Genomic DNA, 17,889 nt, shown 5'->3' with positions numbered 1-17,889 from the left:
ATCACATTTGGATTGACTTGCTTGCAATGGAGTCAATTCTCCCTTATGGTGTCTAAAAATAGGAGTCTATTCTGCCTGGACTTGTTCATAAGCCCTGGGAGGCTGCCTCCAAGTGCCGCCCCCCCCCGACATATTTTCTCTCACTGAACAAGTCTTGTTTCTGTATTTTTGGTATTCCGTTTATATTCATGACACAAATGGGGGAGGCACTGACATCTTGGTAGCCCAGGAAGGTTGAGGGAGGAGGATGAAAGCAAGGGTGTGCTCTATGCAGGGGCAACCACCTGTTGAATACTGACACGGAGAGCACCTGTTGCTCTTCTGGATACACTGGTCTCTGTTACACTTGCCTTTTTTCTAGGCAGTTACAGTGCACCACGACCGCTCTGGTTCCGCAATCCGAACTCGATGCGGAGTGCCGGGTAACAGGAAATCCCTGAGAGCTTTACAGTACATTTCTGCTTTCACGTGTCCAGCTCTGATCACCACGGTGGCGCATTTGCAGTTCAATGCAAGTATCTCCTGCATTGAACCTTACGGAGTAAGCAGATGTCATCGCTGTATGGGAGACAAATCTGTTGTATCAGCTCCGTTACACGAACACGAAATCCAACAGCTCTTGAAATAAACTAGCAGGATACACAGCGTGCGTGACAACACGTTAACGGGAACAGATCACGGACTGGCTCATGGAGGGAGGGGGGTAATGAGGACTACACTACAGTCCCCCACAGCGAGTTCCTGAAATATTTGCATTTTGAGCTGGCGCCCAATGTCTGAGGTCAAACACGTGTCTGCGTGGTTCAGGAACAGCTCGTCAGTTTTTTCCCCCCACTGGCTAAAAAAAAGTGAAAAAATAATTCCTGATACTTATGTCACCTCTGTGTACTGAATGCTGCTGGCAGACGGCGAGCTAGCTGCGGATGAAGAGCAGTATCCACCCTCTGCCCTCCCCAGGTTAGACGAGCCGCCCAGTGAGTGCTCCTGGCTGAGTGTGCCGGGGGCTCCGGGTGAAAATTGGGAATGACTCCTTTCTGACAAGTGGATGGTACAGAACGTCCTTGGTAACTGTCTTCATCTTATCACCTGCGGGCTGAGCTCATCAACCCCTTCCTCTCTTCGTCTAAGAAAAGATTCTGAACTGCATGGACTGTTCATGCCCATGGGGGGGGGGGATGGCTCCCTCCCCCATTTGATCTCAGTACTACTCTGTTCTTATTCAGCATTCTTCATAATTCATGCCAACAAGGGTGGGGGGCACTTCTGTGGTAGCCAGGTAGGTGCGGGGGAAGCAATGGTTGCGTACTTGCAGCGCTCCCTCTGTGAATACTGACGCGGAGCAGCTGCCCTGTGCTTACACTGATTTTAATACACTGTATCCTTTTCTTGTCTGACTGACTCTATTTTTTATAACCATAAATGGCAGGCATTGGACTCATTCCCAAGTGAGTTAATCCCCATTTTACCTTTCAAAAATTTACACAGGTTATTATCCGTTTCGTCCATTTACTGGTGATAGTCGAGTTAACAAAAAGAGATTGAGGCAGGTAACAGTTTCTGCTGTCTACAGTAGTACTGTAACCATCTACCACCAGGAAGGGGAGAGAAGCAGAGTTTTCAATCACAATCACACCTCAGAGTCACTTCATTGTTATGATACTGCCACTGTCAAACGCTCTAATGCTTTCAGTGCTGCAGATTCGCCTTCTACAGTACCATTCAGTACAAAGAGGGTGACATTGTAAGTACTCAAGGATTGCTTTATTAACTTTCTTGGCTTGCGTGGTAGGAGAAGGAAAACTGGAATAAGCTGTTCCGTGAACATAAAAGAAACCGTGTTGTAAGCTAAACACTGGGCGCTAAGCCAAGAATGCAAATAGTTTTTACGAGACTGCTGCGGACTGTGGATAGCGGGAGTCCTCAGCCACCCCCGTTCCGTCCTCCATGACCCCCGGCCCCTGATGCTATTTTAATGGTCGCGGGGGGTTCTGGGTTAAATGTCGTCAGTCCTTCCTTGCTCTGGGGAAAACATCAGCAGACAGTCCTTTCGCCACATTTTTCTCCTGATTGCCCTCTGCAGAAACAATAGCATTGCAGCACTAGAGACCGTCGGCTTTTGTTTTCCCGTCACCATTTGTGTACTAGATTGCCGTGGGACAAGGCGGACACTCGAGCGCTACACACAGCATTCCAATGCTTTTGCAATGATAGCAAGAGATGGTTACCAGGTATTCCTGCTACATCTAATGCAGAGAAAACTGGCAAGGAATGATGGTTATTCCTCTCCTTCTCAAAACTGTCCGCTGCTTCATGAGTTGCCCCTGTCTAAAATCAGCCTGGGGGTGCAATGCAAAGCAAACTTGGGATTAACTCACTGGCCACTGAAGTCAATCCCTCCTTATGCTGTCTAAAAATAGAGTCAGTCCTGACTACAAGAAGATCAAAGCAGCAGAGGAATCCTGTGGTACCATTATAGACTAACAGACATCCTGGTTAGTCTATAAAGTGCCACAGGATTCTCTGCTGCTTTTACATATCCAGACTAAAACGGGCTACTCCTCTGAAGGAACAGTCAAGTGTTGAGAAGAGCCAGCTACTCTGTGGCTGATATTAACAGGGGTTTCCCCTGCCAAACCACAGCCCATTGCTTCACCTCTCTCCCAACCATCTACAGCTACTGTGGCAGGCCCACCCCCCATTTCTGTCATGCAGTCGGGAGGAATACAAGAATAAGGAACATAACTTATTTCGTGACATAAAACCGAGGGGGGGGGGGGCCTTGGTAGGCAGGCAGTCGTGGCTTATTGACAGTCCAGTAGACATACTCAATTTTTAGAAAACCAGAAGGGAGCAGATTGACTCTGCCCCAAGTGAGCCACTCCCAATTTGGGTTTCAGAACCATTGTCACAGGGGGCACTCATGATAGCATCGGGACACTAAACTGTGATGCACTGGCCAGTAAACAGGAAAAAGCCTGAATCCCTGCGAACTTTGAATTCCATTTCCTGATGTCCACCGTGAGGGTCCGCACACACACAGGTGACCACACAGAGCTCATTTGCACTCGTCACATGCAGTCTCCTGATATCGAAGAGAGCCGCCAGCTTTGGACCACACAGGAGGTTCCTGGATCTGATCGCTATCTGGGGGAGGACTCAGTGCTCACAGCACTGCGTTCCAAAAGACGAAATGAAAAAGTTTTTGAAAGCATTTCAAAGCTATGGCTGATAAAGGCACAGCAGAGACTCCCTTCAGTTGCGAGTGAAATGTAAGGAACTTAGACAGGGTTACCAGAAAGCCAGAGAAGCAAACGGAAGTCAGGCTCTTGAGCCGAAAACATGCCGCTTCTATGCTGACTACATGCCAATTTTGGGGATCAGCGCTACCAGTGCCCCACCCCTGTTCCGTGATTTCAGATGGATTGAATATCAAGTGTTCTGAGGATGTAGCCGAGGTGGAGATGAGACGATTTGAGGATGAGTATGAGCGTCGGTGATAGCACACAGCAGTCCGTAACCCCAACAGCCATGAATCTTTTTGAGACCCCAAGATTACAGACCTGCGCTCCAAGCGGAGAAGCCCAGACAGTGAGCATGAAGCGACCTGTCCGGTAAGTGTGTCCCTTCATTCTGTACCCAACACGGATTAAAACAGACGTTTTTTTAGATCGCATTGACACCAGGGCTTTGCCTGCAGTCGCAGCCATTACTGTTAAAGGGAAAATTCAGTAACATGTCTTGGGGATGGGAGGAAAAATCCTCCAAATTAATCTCCATTGAATCGATCGTGGAGGAAACTCCAAAACCCTTATGCATATGAGAACATTTCTGGCAAGACAGCCTTTCTCCGGTTCCCCCATAGTTAGGTAACTTTGTTCAACGCCTATGGCATTGCCAAGAATTTGGTACTGAGGCATTGAGGCATTGCACTGAAGGCATTGCATATAACAAACGATCTGCCTCTGCGGTGACTATGTTCAGGAGAGAGATATTCCATCCATTGTTACCTTGTAGAACATCAGGAATGTAAATAGGGGGTAGACATTGGCGATTTTTGCTACTGGCCAGAGCGGGGGATGGGGAGGGATAGCGACGAGTTTCAGCGTCTGGGCAAGCAGGATTCTCCCTGCTACCAGCAACGCGCTGCGGGGCGGTATTGGGTGATCACTGAGCAGCGTATCGTATACGATTAGAAGCCCATGCGCTGTGGTGGAGTGAAAGAGCGGGGGTTTGGGCTTTGCAGGTTCCTCTAATAGGAACAAGGGTCTATAGATCACTGTGTATTGAACGGCGTGAAGTCAAATTTTAAAAGCCCACGTGCCATGTCCGTGGACGTACGGTTGGCGTACCTGGCGTCTGTGTGTGTTGCCACACCAGTCACACAGACACTGAATATCTAAACGTACAATGCGACCTTGTATAGAGATCACATGTGCTCTGTAAGGTGGATAGTGTTCTATGTGAAAAAGAGTTACTGTCATTGCTCTGCTAAAATGTATCTTTCCACATACCTTATCACCTTGTGCTTCCCCATGAGCTGCACATTTCCTTGAAGTCCCATGCCATCACGAGGGCGTGCTGTGAAAGGCGGAGGAAGAGAAACGCGAGTGAATGTTCACCAGGAAAAATTTTTTTTATTGGAAAGTTAAGGAAAAACACGGGCAAATTGAGGGAGGGGGATAAAACAGAATGATGGAAGATTGTGGTAGCAAAGTACAGGGAAAGATGCCAGTGAACGATCTGAGAGGCTAGCAGGGAAGCCAGCTGTTGGCGAGATGAACGCTGCAGCTGCTGCGTGCTTCAAACTGAATCCTACAACGCATTGTGGAGCTTCAGGCAAGAGCAGACATAGCAGAGTGCCACTCAGCCCCTGTAACCTCCCCTGCAAGCCCACGTCCCATATCTCCCTCACCCAGAGTGTGTAAGAACGCGTGTGGAAGGTTCTGCACCGCCTACTCCTCACACTTGCAGAGTTCAAGGAAAAGGCTGTAAATACGCTACCAATGTGCTTAGTAGCCTTTCCCTTCCCCTACCTTCCAAAGCACCAGCATCAGGGACACCTCCTTTCTCTGCCTTTTTTTATAGTTCCTTTGTAAACAGAAATTTACATCGAAAAGGGGTGAGGGTGGTTTGCTTACAGGGAATCTGTAAGGAAAAACTCATGATTTTTAACAGATGCTATAATTACTTTTAATGAATAATAAATTGATTGTAAACGATACAGATTTATTTCCTTCGCCAACCTGTAATGAAAGGGAGGGGGTTGCTACACTGAATAGTCCATCAATGCGGAGGTCTCAAGGAAGCAAACAATCCACCGTACCCTGGGCCGTGCTGTAACTCGTTTTCAGGCTTCTCTGAATGCGCAGCGCTCCAGTTGCTCTTCTAATCGCCCTGGTCTTCTGGCTGCGTACTAGCGGCCAGGTGATTTGCCTCAGCCTCCCACCCAGCCATAAATGTTCTCCCCCTTAGTCTCACAAAGATTTGGAGCACACAGCAAGCAGCAATACAAGCGGACCATTTGGTTTGGCTGAGTTACTGAGCGAGTAAGTTTTAAAATTTTGGAAATCGGGTGGGGGGCCAAGCAAAACCTTTAAACGGCCAAATGCACATTCTACCACCATCGGCACTTGCTCAGCCTGTAGTTGAACACTTCCTGACCACTGTCCATGCCGTGTATGGCTTCATGAGCCATGGCATCAAGGGTAGGCTGGGTCCCGAGATAACTTATAGGCATTTAACATTCCCAACGGTTATTTTCTGGTCTGGGAAGTAATTCCCTTGCGCAGCCGTATTAAACAGACTAGTGTCCTGAGCCGAGCGTCATGACCCTTCCTGCCATCCACGTGGATGTGGGTTTGAACGTACCTTGTGCGTCCACCAGTGCTTGAAGCACCATTTGAAAAGTACCCCTTGCGTTCACGTACGGGGGCCTGGTTGTTCTTGGGGCCAAGATAGGGATCTGGTTCCCATCTATGGCCCCACCACAGTTCGAAAACCCATTGCAGCAAAGCCATCCACTATTGCACCTTCACGTTTCCAGAGCTCACAACCTTTCTAGCAGGCAGCTTAACATGCTTTGGCTACTTGCATCACGCCGCCCCCCACAGTTAGATCACTCCAAATTATTTCGAATGACGGTAGCTGTCTGCGTTGCAGCTTCCAGAGCTATTGCCACTCGCTTCTCACGTTGAGGGCTGCTCTCATGTTTGATTACGCGTTCAGGGCAGAGTGAAAGCTGTCACCAAGTTCTAAGAAAGTCTTTACGGCATGCGAAATTCGACACTGCGAATTCGTCCCACACCGTCAAAACAATGCGGTCTCACCATCTGGCTTGTTTCCCGTGCCAATTTCGCTTCAATGATAGTAGATGCCCCTGTTAATACATAGCAAAAAAACTCCAAAACGCTGGGCCAGCGGTTATGGAGAATTCTGCTCCACCTCGTCATCGCTGTCCTCGCCGCCGCTCAGCAATAGCGCCTCCTCCTCTCCTCCTGCCTTTGCAAGTTCATTGTTCAGTATAGTCAGCACGAGAGTACGCGAGGTGTTGACAACGGTCAGAATACCGTTTGTGATCTCAGGTCCATGATTCTGGTCTGTACTGCGTTTGTCAATGCAACTCCGCGAAAAAGCGCCAAAGGGTTGTCTCTGCTTACAAAGGAGGGGTGGCTGTTACCAGCACCAACCGGGGCAATGTTTTCTGCCCCATCAGCTGTTCCGAAATCGATTTAAGGAGGTGGTTAACTCGATATTAATGACAACGTCGTGTGAACGGATACAGCGTTAAATCGGTATATCGGCCATTAAACCGATTTAAAGTCGCAGTGTAGACCTGGCCTCAGTAGGTAGAAACAGAAGGAGTGGGAAAGCCAGCCCTTGAGGCTCTGGTTAGAATAGCTACCAATGGTCCCTGAATATTGCCTGGAACAGCAGTTACCCAGGGTGGGATGTTAAAGACCAGATTGTCCCAGGCAAACCAAGGCTATTGGCGCTTTCTTACAGAAGAGCCAGGGCCCGACAGCTCAGGTTTGTATGAATCCATACACATAACTCCCTATTTCCAGGGGGCAACTAATTTCTCAGCCCATCAGATGAGACTGATGTCTATACATCTTATCCTTAGGTGAATGTTAATAAAGAAAAGAGATTTTAAAAGTATTTTTACCAGTTCTCAGGATTCCATTTTAGTGCGTCTGGCTCCCTCCTTCTTGCCGTATTGGACACACTCTGCCCCAGTTTTCTGGTGAGAGGAGACCAAGTAGCAGAACTCACCACGTGGCACCTAGCTGTCCAGACACAGGCTGCATTTGCTGCCTTAGAAGACAAAGCAGTTGGTGCATTTCCCCCTCTCCGGGGGAATCAGGTGTACTAGTGTATTAGAGGCTATGTGAATGTGATTTACCAGCAGAACCCATCCTAAGCTGCCTGGTTACACATGGGATAGTCACCCCTCCTGTGAGACTCACTCACCATGTGAATCTGGTTCTGTTGTTACGGGGCGCAGGCCCCATCACCCACCCTAACCTGCTGTCAGCTGCCTCACGGACTCCAGTTTCTTGGCCTGCCTTCGGAGAATTCCCATCACTCTCCTTGTTGTGCTGGTAGCATGGAAATCTGAAATTCACATTAACAGTTAATGCAAAATGCGCCAGGTTGGTTTGAATGAATTTATTTTGTCCTATGCACATTTACAGCCACGTAGTGAGATGGGTCTTTGAATAACTCACTTTCTTCTAATAACTGTCAAGAAAGAAAAAATAGGCTTTTCTGAACTTCCTTTGCTGTCTCTTTATTTCAGGGTAATGAAAGCAGAAAGACAGCTTGGGGGGGTGGATGAATGGATCCAATGGGATCAGAGAAACAAAAGCTAAAAGTTCATCATGCATCACACGTTGTACATGGCTGCTCCCTGCCCATCTGGAATAGGGGGGTAACTGCTTTCATGGCTTCCCAGGGGGCTTCTGGCCAGGAGACATCTAGATCTCACTCACCTGAGCAGCTGCTGGGGCTTCGAGGAGTGTCCAACCCTGTGAGCCTGCTGGGTAAGGGGCAGCCCCATCCCCTGTGAGGCTATGGTGAGGGGCAGCAGCAGGGGAGGAGGCCACATGTGATGGCAGACCCCCCTGGCACCCACTGCAGGGGAGGCGAGGGGGCTTCCTGGACCTGAGAAGGGCCCTAGGAGCACATGCAGTGACAGCGGTGCAGGGTGACTGTGTTGCCAGGGGAGGAAATGGGGGATCCCTCCCCCAGAGCTTGCTGCTGCCAGAGGGAGAGGGTTGGGGGGAGCACTCCTCTCTGATCCTAGCCCCAGGCAGCCTGTCTGCACCCAAGCCCCTCACCCCTGCACCCCAACTGCCTGCCCCAGCCCAGACTCAGCACCCCAACTGCCTCCCAGAGCCTGCCCCCACAACCCCTCCTCCTGCCCCAGCCCAGACACTACACCTCAACCCCCTCCCAGATCCTGCCTCCCACATCCTCTCCTGAACCCCATCCTCCTCCCGCAGCCCATTCCCCACACCCTAACTTCATCCCAGAGCCCCCCACCCTCTTCTGTACCCCAACCCCCTGTCCCAGCCCGCACCCCAACTCCCTTCCAGAGGGTGCCCCCACAACCCCTCCTCCTGCCCCAGCCCAGAAGCTACACCCCAACTCCCTCCCCAAGCCTGCCCCCTGCATCCCCTCCTGCTGCCCCAGCCCAGACCCTGCATCCCAACTCCCTCTCCGAGCCTGCCCCCAGCATCCAACCCCCTGCCCCAGCCCAAAGCTCACACTCAAATGCCCTCCCAGAGCCCGACCCTTCCCCTCTCCTGCATCCAAACTTCCTCCCAGACCCTTAGGGAGATGTGTGGGGGTGGGGGGGGCGACTTGGACCCTTTCTGGGCACCACCAAAAATTATACAAACCTGCTGTCCCTGCCCGCACTGTCCCTGATCTTTCTTTTTTGTCTGGTATGTTTAGGAGCCCGTTCTTCTTGTCTCTTGCCAGTTGTAACTCATTCCTTGTCTTGGCTTTCCTGATTTCGTCCCTACACTCTCGTGCTATTCCCATGTCTACATCCTTGGTGCTGTGCCCCTCCTTCCCCAGACAATGAGTGTGAGCAGAGACCACTTCTTTCTGCACCCGGCTTGTCTCATCCCCCTGTTACATCTGGTCTGCTTGGACAGTGGGCTCTTGAGGGCTGACACTGTCACTTCCTGGGTCTGTGCAGAACTGAGCACCATGCGGTCCCGGCCTGGGGAGGCTCTCTAGCGGCTGCCTCCCATAAGGTAATGAACAGTAGTTAATAACAGGAATGGGGGCAGGGTGGCTAACCAGCCTGTGGGAACACAGCTCCCTCCTAGCTGGTAGGTACCTCAGTGACTCAACCCTGCAGGGAGCATGAGCGGAGACCAGGGCATGAGATGGGAAGCTGCAGCCCCCACGCTACACTCCCTGCAGAGTTGCCTGGACCCACAATCAGCCCCAGCACAATGGAAGGTGGCAGAGGAAGGGCATGCTCGGGCAGAGAGAGAGTGACGTCTTTCCTGCTGCTCCTCCTCCCCTCCCTGGGTGCCTGCAAGCTCTTCTTGCAATGCATCAGGAAGATGAAACTCAGAGAAATGAAACTTAAAGTGACCATAAGGAAACAGAAAGAGCCAGGCCAGGAAATGTAGCAGGCCATGGTGAGCCACACCCGCAGCCAGTCTGCCTCACTCTGGGGCGAATGTGCCCAGCCAGCAAAGGCCTCAAGCTGCTCTGAGAGCCTCGCGTGACCTAGGCTGGGGAACACATGGGACATGATGGGATTTGTGCCTTAAGGAGCCTTTTGTGCATCTCCAGCAAGGGGCTCTCAGCTGGGAGCTGGTCAGGGCCCATTAACCCTCGCATGCCCAGGCCTCAGGCACTGACACCCCCCAACAAAAAGCAACAACAGCTTTGCATCCCCTTTAAATAAATTGCTCTAGGTGTGGCTGTAGGATGTTGGCAGTTCCCCCCTTGCCCCTCTATGGTGGGAAAGTCCCCCCAAAACATCTGAGGGCAAAGGATGTAGGCAAAAGATTCCCTGAATTGGCTGAAGTTGGCTTTTTTAAGCCTATTGTCTTTATGCTGCTGCTCTCCCTCCTTCCTTCCCTTAGGATCATGACAGAGATGTTCCTCACCCCCATGCTGTTACTCGGGTTCTTTGAGATGTGTGTCCCGACGGGTGTGCCACTTCTCATCTGCTTACCCTTCACACACCTTTGATAGGAGATTTCCAGTGGTAGTGCCAGTTCAACCTGCTCATGCACCCTACATCTCCTCGTGCCCCGCACCAGGAGGTGTCTGAGTAGCAAAAAGCAATTTGTTGTTGATATCTATAGGCTGATCTTCATCACTGAGATGTAGTTTGTTAATATTGTGAATCTGTCTATAGGAAGGTAAGCTGTGGCTGATACTGTTTCTTTAGAAGTTCCTATGACCTTTATCCTTTGCACAGGGCTCAGAGTGGATTTTCTGAAGTTGAGGTGTAGATGCAAACTAAGGAAGAGGGACATTAGTGTCTTTGTTGCATAGAGAACTTCATGTAAAGATCAACCCTTCAGAAACCACTTGAGATTTTGAAATACAGTTATTACTCCATGAGGAAGATATGCTGCCACCACAGCTGGTACTTTTGAGAATACCATCTGGACAGAGGAAAGGAAGAAAGGATATACCAGTACTGAAAGTGATCCAGGCATAATGAAAATCAAAGAACGCTCTTGTGGGATGAGTGAATTGTGTCATGAAAATAGGTGCCCTGAAGGGTCGTGGCTGAAAACCAATCCTCTGGTTCCAATAGTAGAATTGTGGTTGTGAGAGTCACCATCCTGATTTTTCTTTTTCGTGGTTTCACAAAGTAGCTTACAAGTCTTATATCTGAAATTGGTTCACACACACACACAATTCTGTTTTAGGGCAGGAAAACGTTGGAGTAAAACCCATTCCCTCTGAGTTGGTCTGGAACTGATCCTATGACCCTGTACACAGAAGGAAGTTGATCTCTTGTTTCAGCAGATGTTTGTGGTCCCTGAAGATTGATGGGAAAGGAGGTGGGGGGTGGAGGGATGTAAAATGGGTGGAGTACCCTCATCTTATAACTTCCAACACCCATTTATCTGATGTAATCTGCTCCAGGGGTATTGAAAATGGGAGTGGAAGTCTCTGCAGGGACAGAGGAGAGTAGGATGATGTAGATGCAGCTTTGTTATGATGTGGGGTAGTTATGAGTTGTCAAGCCTGTCAAAAAACTGTCATGTAGAAGACTTCCAAAGCTGAGTAGCAGATGTAGAAAAAGTGGATGCTCTCTTCCTCTGAGCCTTGATTTCTTTCTGGTACTTCAGAGGGTCTCTGGAAACCTGAAACCAGATGTGTGGAGACCTCTTCGCTGTCTGAGATCTGCTAAACTTTTGCTTGTTTGGAATTCTTTAAGGTTCGCAAAGATTCATCCATGGATGCAGCAAACAGTTCGGGACCATCGAAGGGGAGGTCCTCAAACATGTTTCGGACCTGCCTTGGAAGCTCAGACAACTGGAGCCATGGAGATTCTGTGAAGGCAGTATAACCCACAATGTGATCCGCATCCAAAGACGCCTGCAGGTACGTTTTAGCTAGCAGCTGGCCCTCATTAATAATGGTCTGAAATTATTCACAATGTTCTGTTGGCAGATGCGCAGTAAAGGGGGTACATTTGGCTTAATTTGGGTGGGGCTGTACTTAGCCATGAGAACATGATAGTTTGAAGTCCTAACGTGTCCTGAAGGCCAATGGCTGAATATATCCAGACACTTCAGGCCCTTATCCTAGTTAAAAATCACTTAGAAAAGTGATTTTTAAAAATCACTTAGAAAAGTAAGTTAAAAATCACTTAGAAAAGTTAGATGCCTGCAAGTTACCAGGGCCCGATGAAATGAATCCTAGAATACTCAAGAAGTTAATAGAGGAGGTATCTGAGCCTCTAGCTATTATCTTTGGAAAGTCATGGGAGACGGGAGAGATTCCAGAAGACTGGAAAAGGGCAAATATAGTGCCCATCTATAAAAAGGGAAATAAAAACAACCCAGGAAACTACAGACCAGTTAGTTTAACTTCTGTGCCAGGGAAGATAATGGAGCAAGTAATTAAAGAAATCATCTGCAAACACTTGGAAGGTGGTAAGGTGATAGGGAATAGCCAGCATGGATTTGTAAAGAACAAATCGTGTCAAACCAATCTGATAGCTTTCTTTGATAGGATAACGAGTCTTGTGGATAAGGGAGAAGCGGTGGATGTGGTATACCTAGACTTTAGTAAGGCATTTGATACGGTCTCGCATGATATCCTTATCGATAAACTAGGCAAATACAATTTAGATGGGGCTACTATAAGGTGGGTGCATAACTGGCTGGATAACCGTACTCAGAGAGTAGTTATTAATGGCTCCCAATCCTGCTGGAAAGGTATAACAAGTGGGGTTCCGCAGGGGTCTGTTTTGGGACCGGCTCTGTTCAATATCTTCATCAACGACTTAGATGTTGGCATAGAAAGTACGCTTATTAAGTTTGCGGACGATACCAAACTGGGAGGGATTGCAACTGCTTTGGAGGACAGGGTCAAAATTCAAAATGATCTGGACAAATTGGAGAAATGGTCTGAGGTAAACCGGATGAAGTTCAATAAAGACAAATGCAAAGTGCTCCACTTAGGAAGGAACAATCAGTTTCACACATACAGAATGGGAAGAGACTGTCTAGGAAGGAGTATGGCAGAAAGAGATCTAGGGGTCATAGTGGACCACAAGCTAAATATGAGTCAACAGTGTGATACTGTTGCAAAAAAAGCAAACGTGATTCTGGGATGCATTAACAGGTGTGTTGTAAACAAGACACGAGAAGTCATTCTTCCGCTCTACTCTGCGCTGGTTAGGCCTCAACTGGAGTATTGTGTCCAGTTCTGGGCACCGCATTTCAAGAAAGATGTGGAGAAATTGGAGAGGGTCCAGAGAAGAGCAACAAGAATGATTAAAGGTCTTGAGAACATGACCTATGAAGGAAGGCTGAAAGAATTGGGTTTATTTAGTTTGGAAAAGAGAAGACTGAGAGGGGACATGATAGCAGTTTTCAGGTATCTAAAAGGGTGTCATCAGGAGGAGGGAGAAAACTTGTTCACCTTAGCCTCTAAGGATAGAACAAGAAGCAATGGGCTTAAACTGCAGCAAGGGAGGTTTAGGTTGGACATTAGGAAAAAGTTCCTAACTGTCAGGGTAGTTAAACACTGGAATAAATTGCCTAGGGAGGTTGTGGAATCTCCATCTCTGGAGATATTTAACAGTAGGTTAGATAAAAGTCTATCAGGGATGGTCTAGACAGTATTTGGTCCTGCCATGAGGGCAGGGGACTGGACTCGATGACCTCTCGAGGTCCCTTCCAGTCCTAGAGTCTGTGAATCTATGAATCCTATGGAGGTGCCTTCCTGTGGTGGTGTCTACCCCATCCATTCACCACCTCCACAACCAGAGCATTGGGTGCAGGATGAGTAAACAAAAACTCCTTAGCAGACTCCTTAGCAGGGACGTAGTGTTTTTTATTGGCTCTTTTGCATGTGGGTGGTATTGTTCCTGGGGTCTGCCAGATGGTTTTGGTAGGGTCCAGCAGGGCCTCATTGATAGGTAACACGATTTGGGCAGAGGGAGGGTGTTGAAATTATTAATAATAGTAGAAAGTATTAATACAGGAGACCACTAGACACTAATTTACCTATAAACCCCTTTATTTAGTCCAAAGGCCAAATGGTATTTTATACAATTGCTCTAAATACGCCTGACAGCCTGAAACTAAGCAGTCACTGCACTCAATACAGTAACTAAGTATTCATATGCATGTGATCAGTATATTTACAAACAGGCCGGACCTGGGGATGACTTTCTCATTCCGGCATGTCCCAGCGTGATCAGATAGAGTCTCTCAAAGAACCCTCCAATCCATAACTCTTTTTATCCCACTAACAAACAATGTCACTGTCATTGCCAATTACTGACTTCAGCTTCAAACCAGTTTGAGACAATTCACCCTTATTTCCAGTTTTAATCCAGATACATTTTATAACCTCCTTTCCTCCCAAAGCCTTCCACCCCTCTTTCTTGCCAATCAACAGATTTTCCATTCCACCTGGGCTCACAATGCCTGAATTGTTAAGATAACAGTAGTATGTGTGATGGGAAAGTTTGTGTTGCCTCTTTTTAAGACAGTTTCTTTTTGTCTTATTTAAAACCATTTACAGCCACCCCCTATCAGTCAGAGGCCTTATTTTTAGAAACATCCCATTGTGTCAGGGGCTCTCCACCTTTTCAGACTACTGCCCCTTTCAGGAGACTGATTTGTCTTGCATACCCAAAGTATCTCCCCACTTTAAAACTACTTGCTTACAAAATCAGGCATAAAATACTAAAGTGTCTCAACTCACTATTCCTGGCAAATTGCTGACTTTCTCATTTATACCATAGAATTATCAAATAAATCAATTGGAATATTAATGTTGTACTTGCATTTCAGTGTATAGTAGATAGAGCAGTGTAAACAAGTCATTGTCTGTGTGAAATTTTAGTTGGTACTGACTTCACTAGTGCTTTTTCTGTAACCTCCTATAAAACTAGGCAAATCTCTAGATGAGTAGATGTAACCCCTGGAAAATCTCTGAGTACCCTCAGGGCTCTGCATACCCCTGCTTGAGAACAATGTCTTATCCCATAAGTTACCCTTTGAACCAGACATTCTCCCTACTTCATTCCTACTTGCCTTATAACTCATTATTTTCATGGTCTTTCTACTTGCAGGTCAAGGCCTTTCTTTACAACACACGTCTCTTTAACCAAACTTCAGATAACTTTAATTCTTTAATTTTATATTTATCCTACAATGTCCGCACCGCGCAGTGAACCAGGCAGGGCCCCACGGAGCTAGAACGTGATCCTGTAATTGAAGAATGCACCAGCCTGCGCCGGTGCAAAGGGCAGAGACGAGGCTGCACAGGGAACTTATTTCCTCACTTCAGAGAGTTTCATTTTTATTTGGGGAGGCATTTTCAAAAGTGATGAAGTGATTGAGGAGCATGGATCACGATGGCAGCCAATGGGGTCTGGGCTTCTAAATCAGGGGGGCACTTTTGAAAATTGCCCCCTGCACGGATAAAGCTGGGGGAGGGTTCGGGGATGGGGAGGAGACCTGGGGGAGCAGGTACAAAGCGCTCACATTTTCCTAATTGCCCTGCCTCAGTCATTTCCCTCTGCTCCTCCTGGGACAGGGACTTGCGTGGCTGCAGCCAGGAGCGGAGCCCACTGCAGTGCAGCCGGAGCTGTGGGTCAGTGCCCAGGCTATCGCCTGCTGCTGCCGCTGCCGCCTGCTGAACTCGGAGTGGTGCTGAGCCAGGCTGTGTGGCTGCACCAGGAGTTTCAGGCGCCTGCCATTGAGATTTTTGCAACCAGGCACTCGCTGCTGTGGCCAGGATCGGCGCCTGCGACCCAAGGCTGGCACGGCTGGAAGCCAGCGGACAGAGCGTGGGTCGGTGCCTGGGCGCCTTGCAGCTGTGGGCAGGGATCAGCACCAGGGACTGGGGTCGTTGGCTGGAGCCAGGGCCAGCGCCTGGCCAGAGAACTGGGGGCAGGAGGCAGACTGAGGCTTGCCATCAGACCAGGGACAGGATTCTGCTGGCCCCATCGCCAGATCTGGGTTGTGCCCAAAGCCCATCGGTTGGAGCCTGCTGCCGTGTGGCTGGGGAGTTGGTACTGTGGCCAGCGCCTGCCCACATGTTGAGCTGGAACCATGGCCGGGCTGAAACCCAGGCTAGGTGTGTGTGTGGTGTGTGGTGGTGTGTGGTAGGGGCGGGGGGGGTCCGTACCGCTGCCCTGTGGTCGGAGCCTGGGACAGCACAGGTTTCTGAGGCCTCGCTGCTGGAGTGGCGCAGCCCAGCCCCCCACGGTGGTCAAGAACTCACGTTGCTCTGCAGCCTTTGTTGCCCCACTTCTCTCCAGAGGCTGCGCAGGGCTGCATCCAGAGTAAACAAGAGGGACGGGGATGCTTTTGCCCAATCACTCTGGAAGCTGTTGTGGTTGCACAAAAAGCCCTGTGTGCATGCGGCGCACATGTCCGTACTGGAGAAATGTTGCCTAGCCGGTAGCCTCTGTTTGCCAGAAGCTGGGAATGGACGACAGGGAGTGGATCACTTCATGATAACCTGTGCTGTTCATTCTTCTCTGGGGTATCTGCCAAAACAAAACTGGCCACCTGGAAACAGGACACTGGGCTGGATGACCTTTGGTCTGACCCAGTCTGGTAGTTCTTATGGAACACACCCACCCCAAACACAACCCTCACACGCATGCTCCCCGCCTCTCCCCATCACCTGCTCTTTGCAACTCAGTGCTGGTCACTGGAGCTGCTTATCAATGTTCTGAAAATTCTATTTATTCACAGCCAGGCTCTTTTACACCTGCACCTGCCTGGGGGGAATACAGACCAATCAAACCTCATATATGTTAGGATGCGTAAAAGTGACCCAAAATAGCTGTTCTTACCCAGACTCTCCCTTTCTCCCTCCTGGCCCAGAGCTCTCCCCAAGCCCCAGCTGATGGGGAGCGGATACAGGTCTCAGTGGCATAGACCTGCTGAATGCGTGCTTGGGAAAGCCGCTGGGCCAAACAGAGGCGGCTGTGGAATATGCTCAGTCATTGGCACACTGAAAAATCCACTTCAGATGATGCTGCAGATGTCAGGGAAATGGAACTGACAATTGGTGAGAAGGGGGTGATCTCCAGAACAACTACAGCAAGTGATGCTGCGGAGAAGGATGAATGGCTAACTCGTGTTAAATGACCGAGTCGCCTTTAGCCAGTGAATCACCAGCCTGGAGATTCAACATGATGCAAAATTATGTGACTTAATCCCCACTCCCCAGACAAGTATAAAAGCCGAGGATTTCCAGCCCCAGAAATGCTGCAGAGCAGGGTGGGAAGTGCTGCATTTAGCCCTTTTCTGAAATGCTTCCGCTACCTCCCGCCCAGCGACCCCAATGCTCTTACCTCATGTGATCAGCTGCAGTCCCCAGCCCAGCCAGCAGGGAGTTGGGACGTCCTACCTTCCCAGGCTGAAGTGCCCGGTTCTGGGAGAGACCCGAGTTCTGTCCTGGGGCCAGAACGATCTGTATCTGCCGGACGTTCTCCCTTTATAATGCAGCTGGGCTGGTTGCGAGCCTGGGTATCTGACTGCTGTGAACTGATGCACAGGAAAGGAGGTGAGCCGGAGAAAAGGAAACTGAAAACCTTTAACTTCAGTTCCACTTGTCATCCTCCCAGCTTCCACTCTGCCTGAATGCCATCTGCAGTCCCATGGCTGACATGTGACTAGTATAGGTGTTGTGTGTGTGTCTACACACAGGTTATGCACGTTGCACAATCCTGCCCTGGGTTTCGCAGCACACAGACGGGGTCACTCACCATTACCACACCCCAGCGCCACTCCCTGTTACGCACCACCAGCCGCCACAGCCACCGTGCAGTGAACAGTGTGGCCGTGTCCGGCCTCCGGCCAGCCTTCCACGCCACTCCTTGGGTGTTGGTTGTCGCCGGTGGGAACGCGCCTGCAGCTGCCCTTGGCACAGAGGCTGCGTTGTTGTGCAGAGGATGGGGCCCATGCACAGAGGAAGCTTCTCCCTCGGTCCACTTCCACGGGTACCCTGCACCAGGGCAGGGCAGCACCCCCTGCCTCGTGGCGTAACAAGCCTGCCATATGGGGGCTGGGAGTGCGCACTTCTATGTTGACAGGCACACGGTTGTGCAGCTTTCCCCATGCCCCCTGCCCCGCACTTACCGGAAGGCGGCATCTGTGGGAGGCCACTGTCAGCCACATGAGACTGAGAGGT

The 17,889-nt window shown here is 49.5% G+C and overlaps 2 long non-coding RNA genes across 2 annotated transcripts in view; one reads left to right on the top strand and one right to left on the bottom strand.

Moving 5' to 3' along the window:
• The window catches only part of LOC142046585 (uncharacterized), a 27,333-nt gene extending 15,727 nt beyond the window's left edge, over nucleotides 1–11,606 (bottom strand). Inside the window, exons 1-2 of the long non-coding RNA XR_012655567.1 lie at nucleotides 8,904–11,606; nucleotides 7,471–7,614 (exon numbers count right to left, since the gene is read on the bottom strand). This is a non-coding gene — a long non-coding RNA (uncharacterized LOC142046585). The remainder of the gene's footprint in view (nucleotides 1–7,470; nucleotides 7,615–8,903) is intronic.
• The window catches only part of LOC142046592 (uncharacterized), a 209,358-nt gene that overhangs the window by 183,522 nt on the left and 7,947 nt on the right, over nucleotides 1–17,889 (top strand). The window lies entirely within an intron of this gene.

Source organism: Chelonoidis abingdonii, chromosome 1, assembly GCF_003597395.2.
Source record: "Chelonoidis abingdonii isolate Lonesome George chromosome 1, CheloAbing_2.0, whole genome shotgun sequence".
Lineage (NCBI taxonomy): Eukaryota > Metazoa > Chordata > Testudines > Testudinidae > Chelonoidis > Chelonoidis abingdonii.
This window is presented reverse-complemented; position numbering and strand designations above follow the sequence as displayed.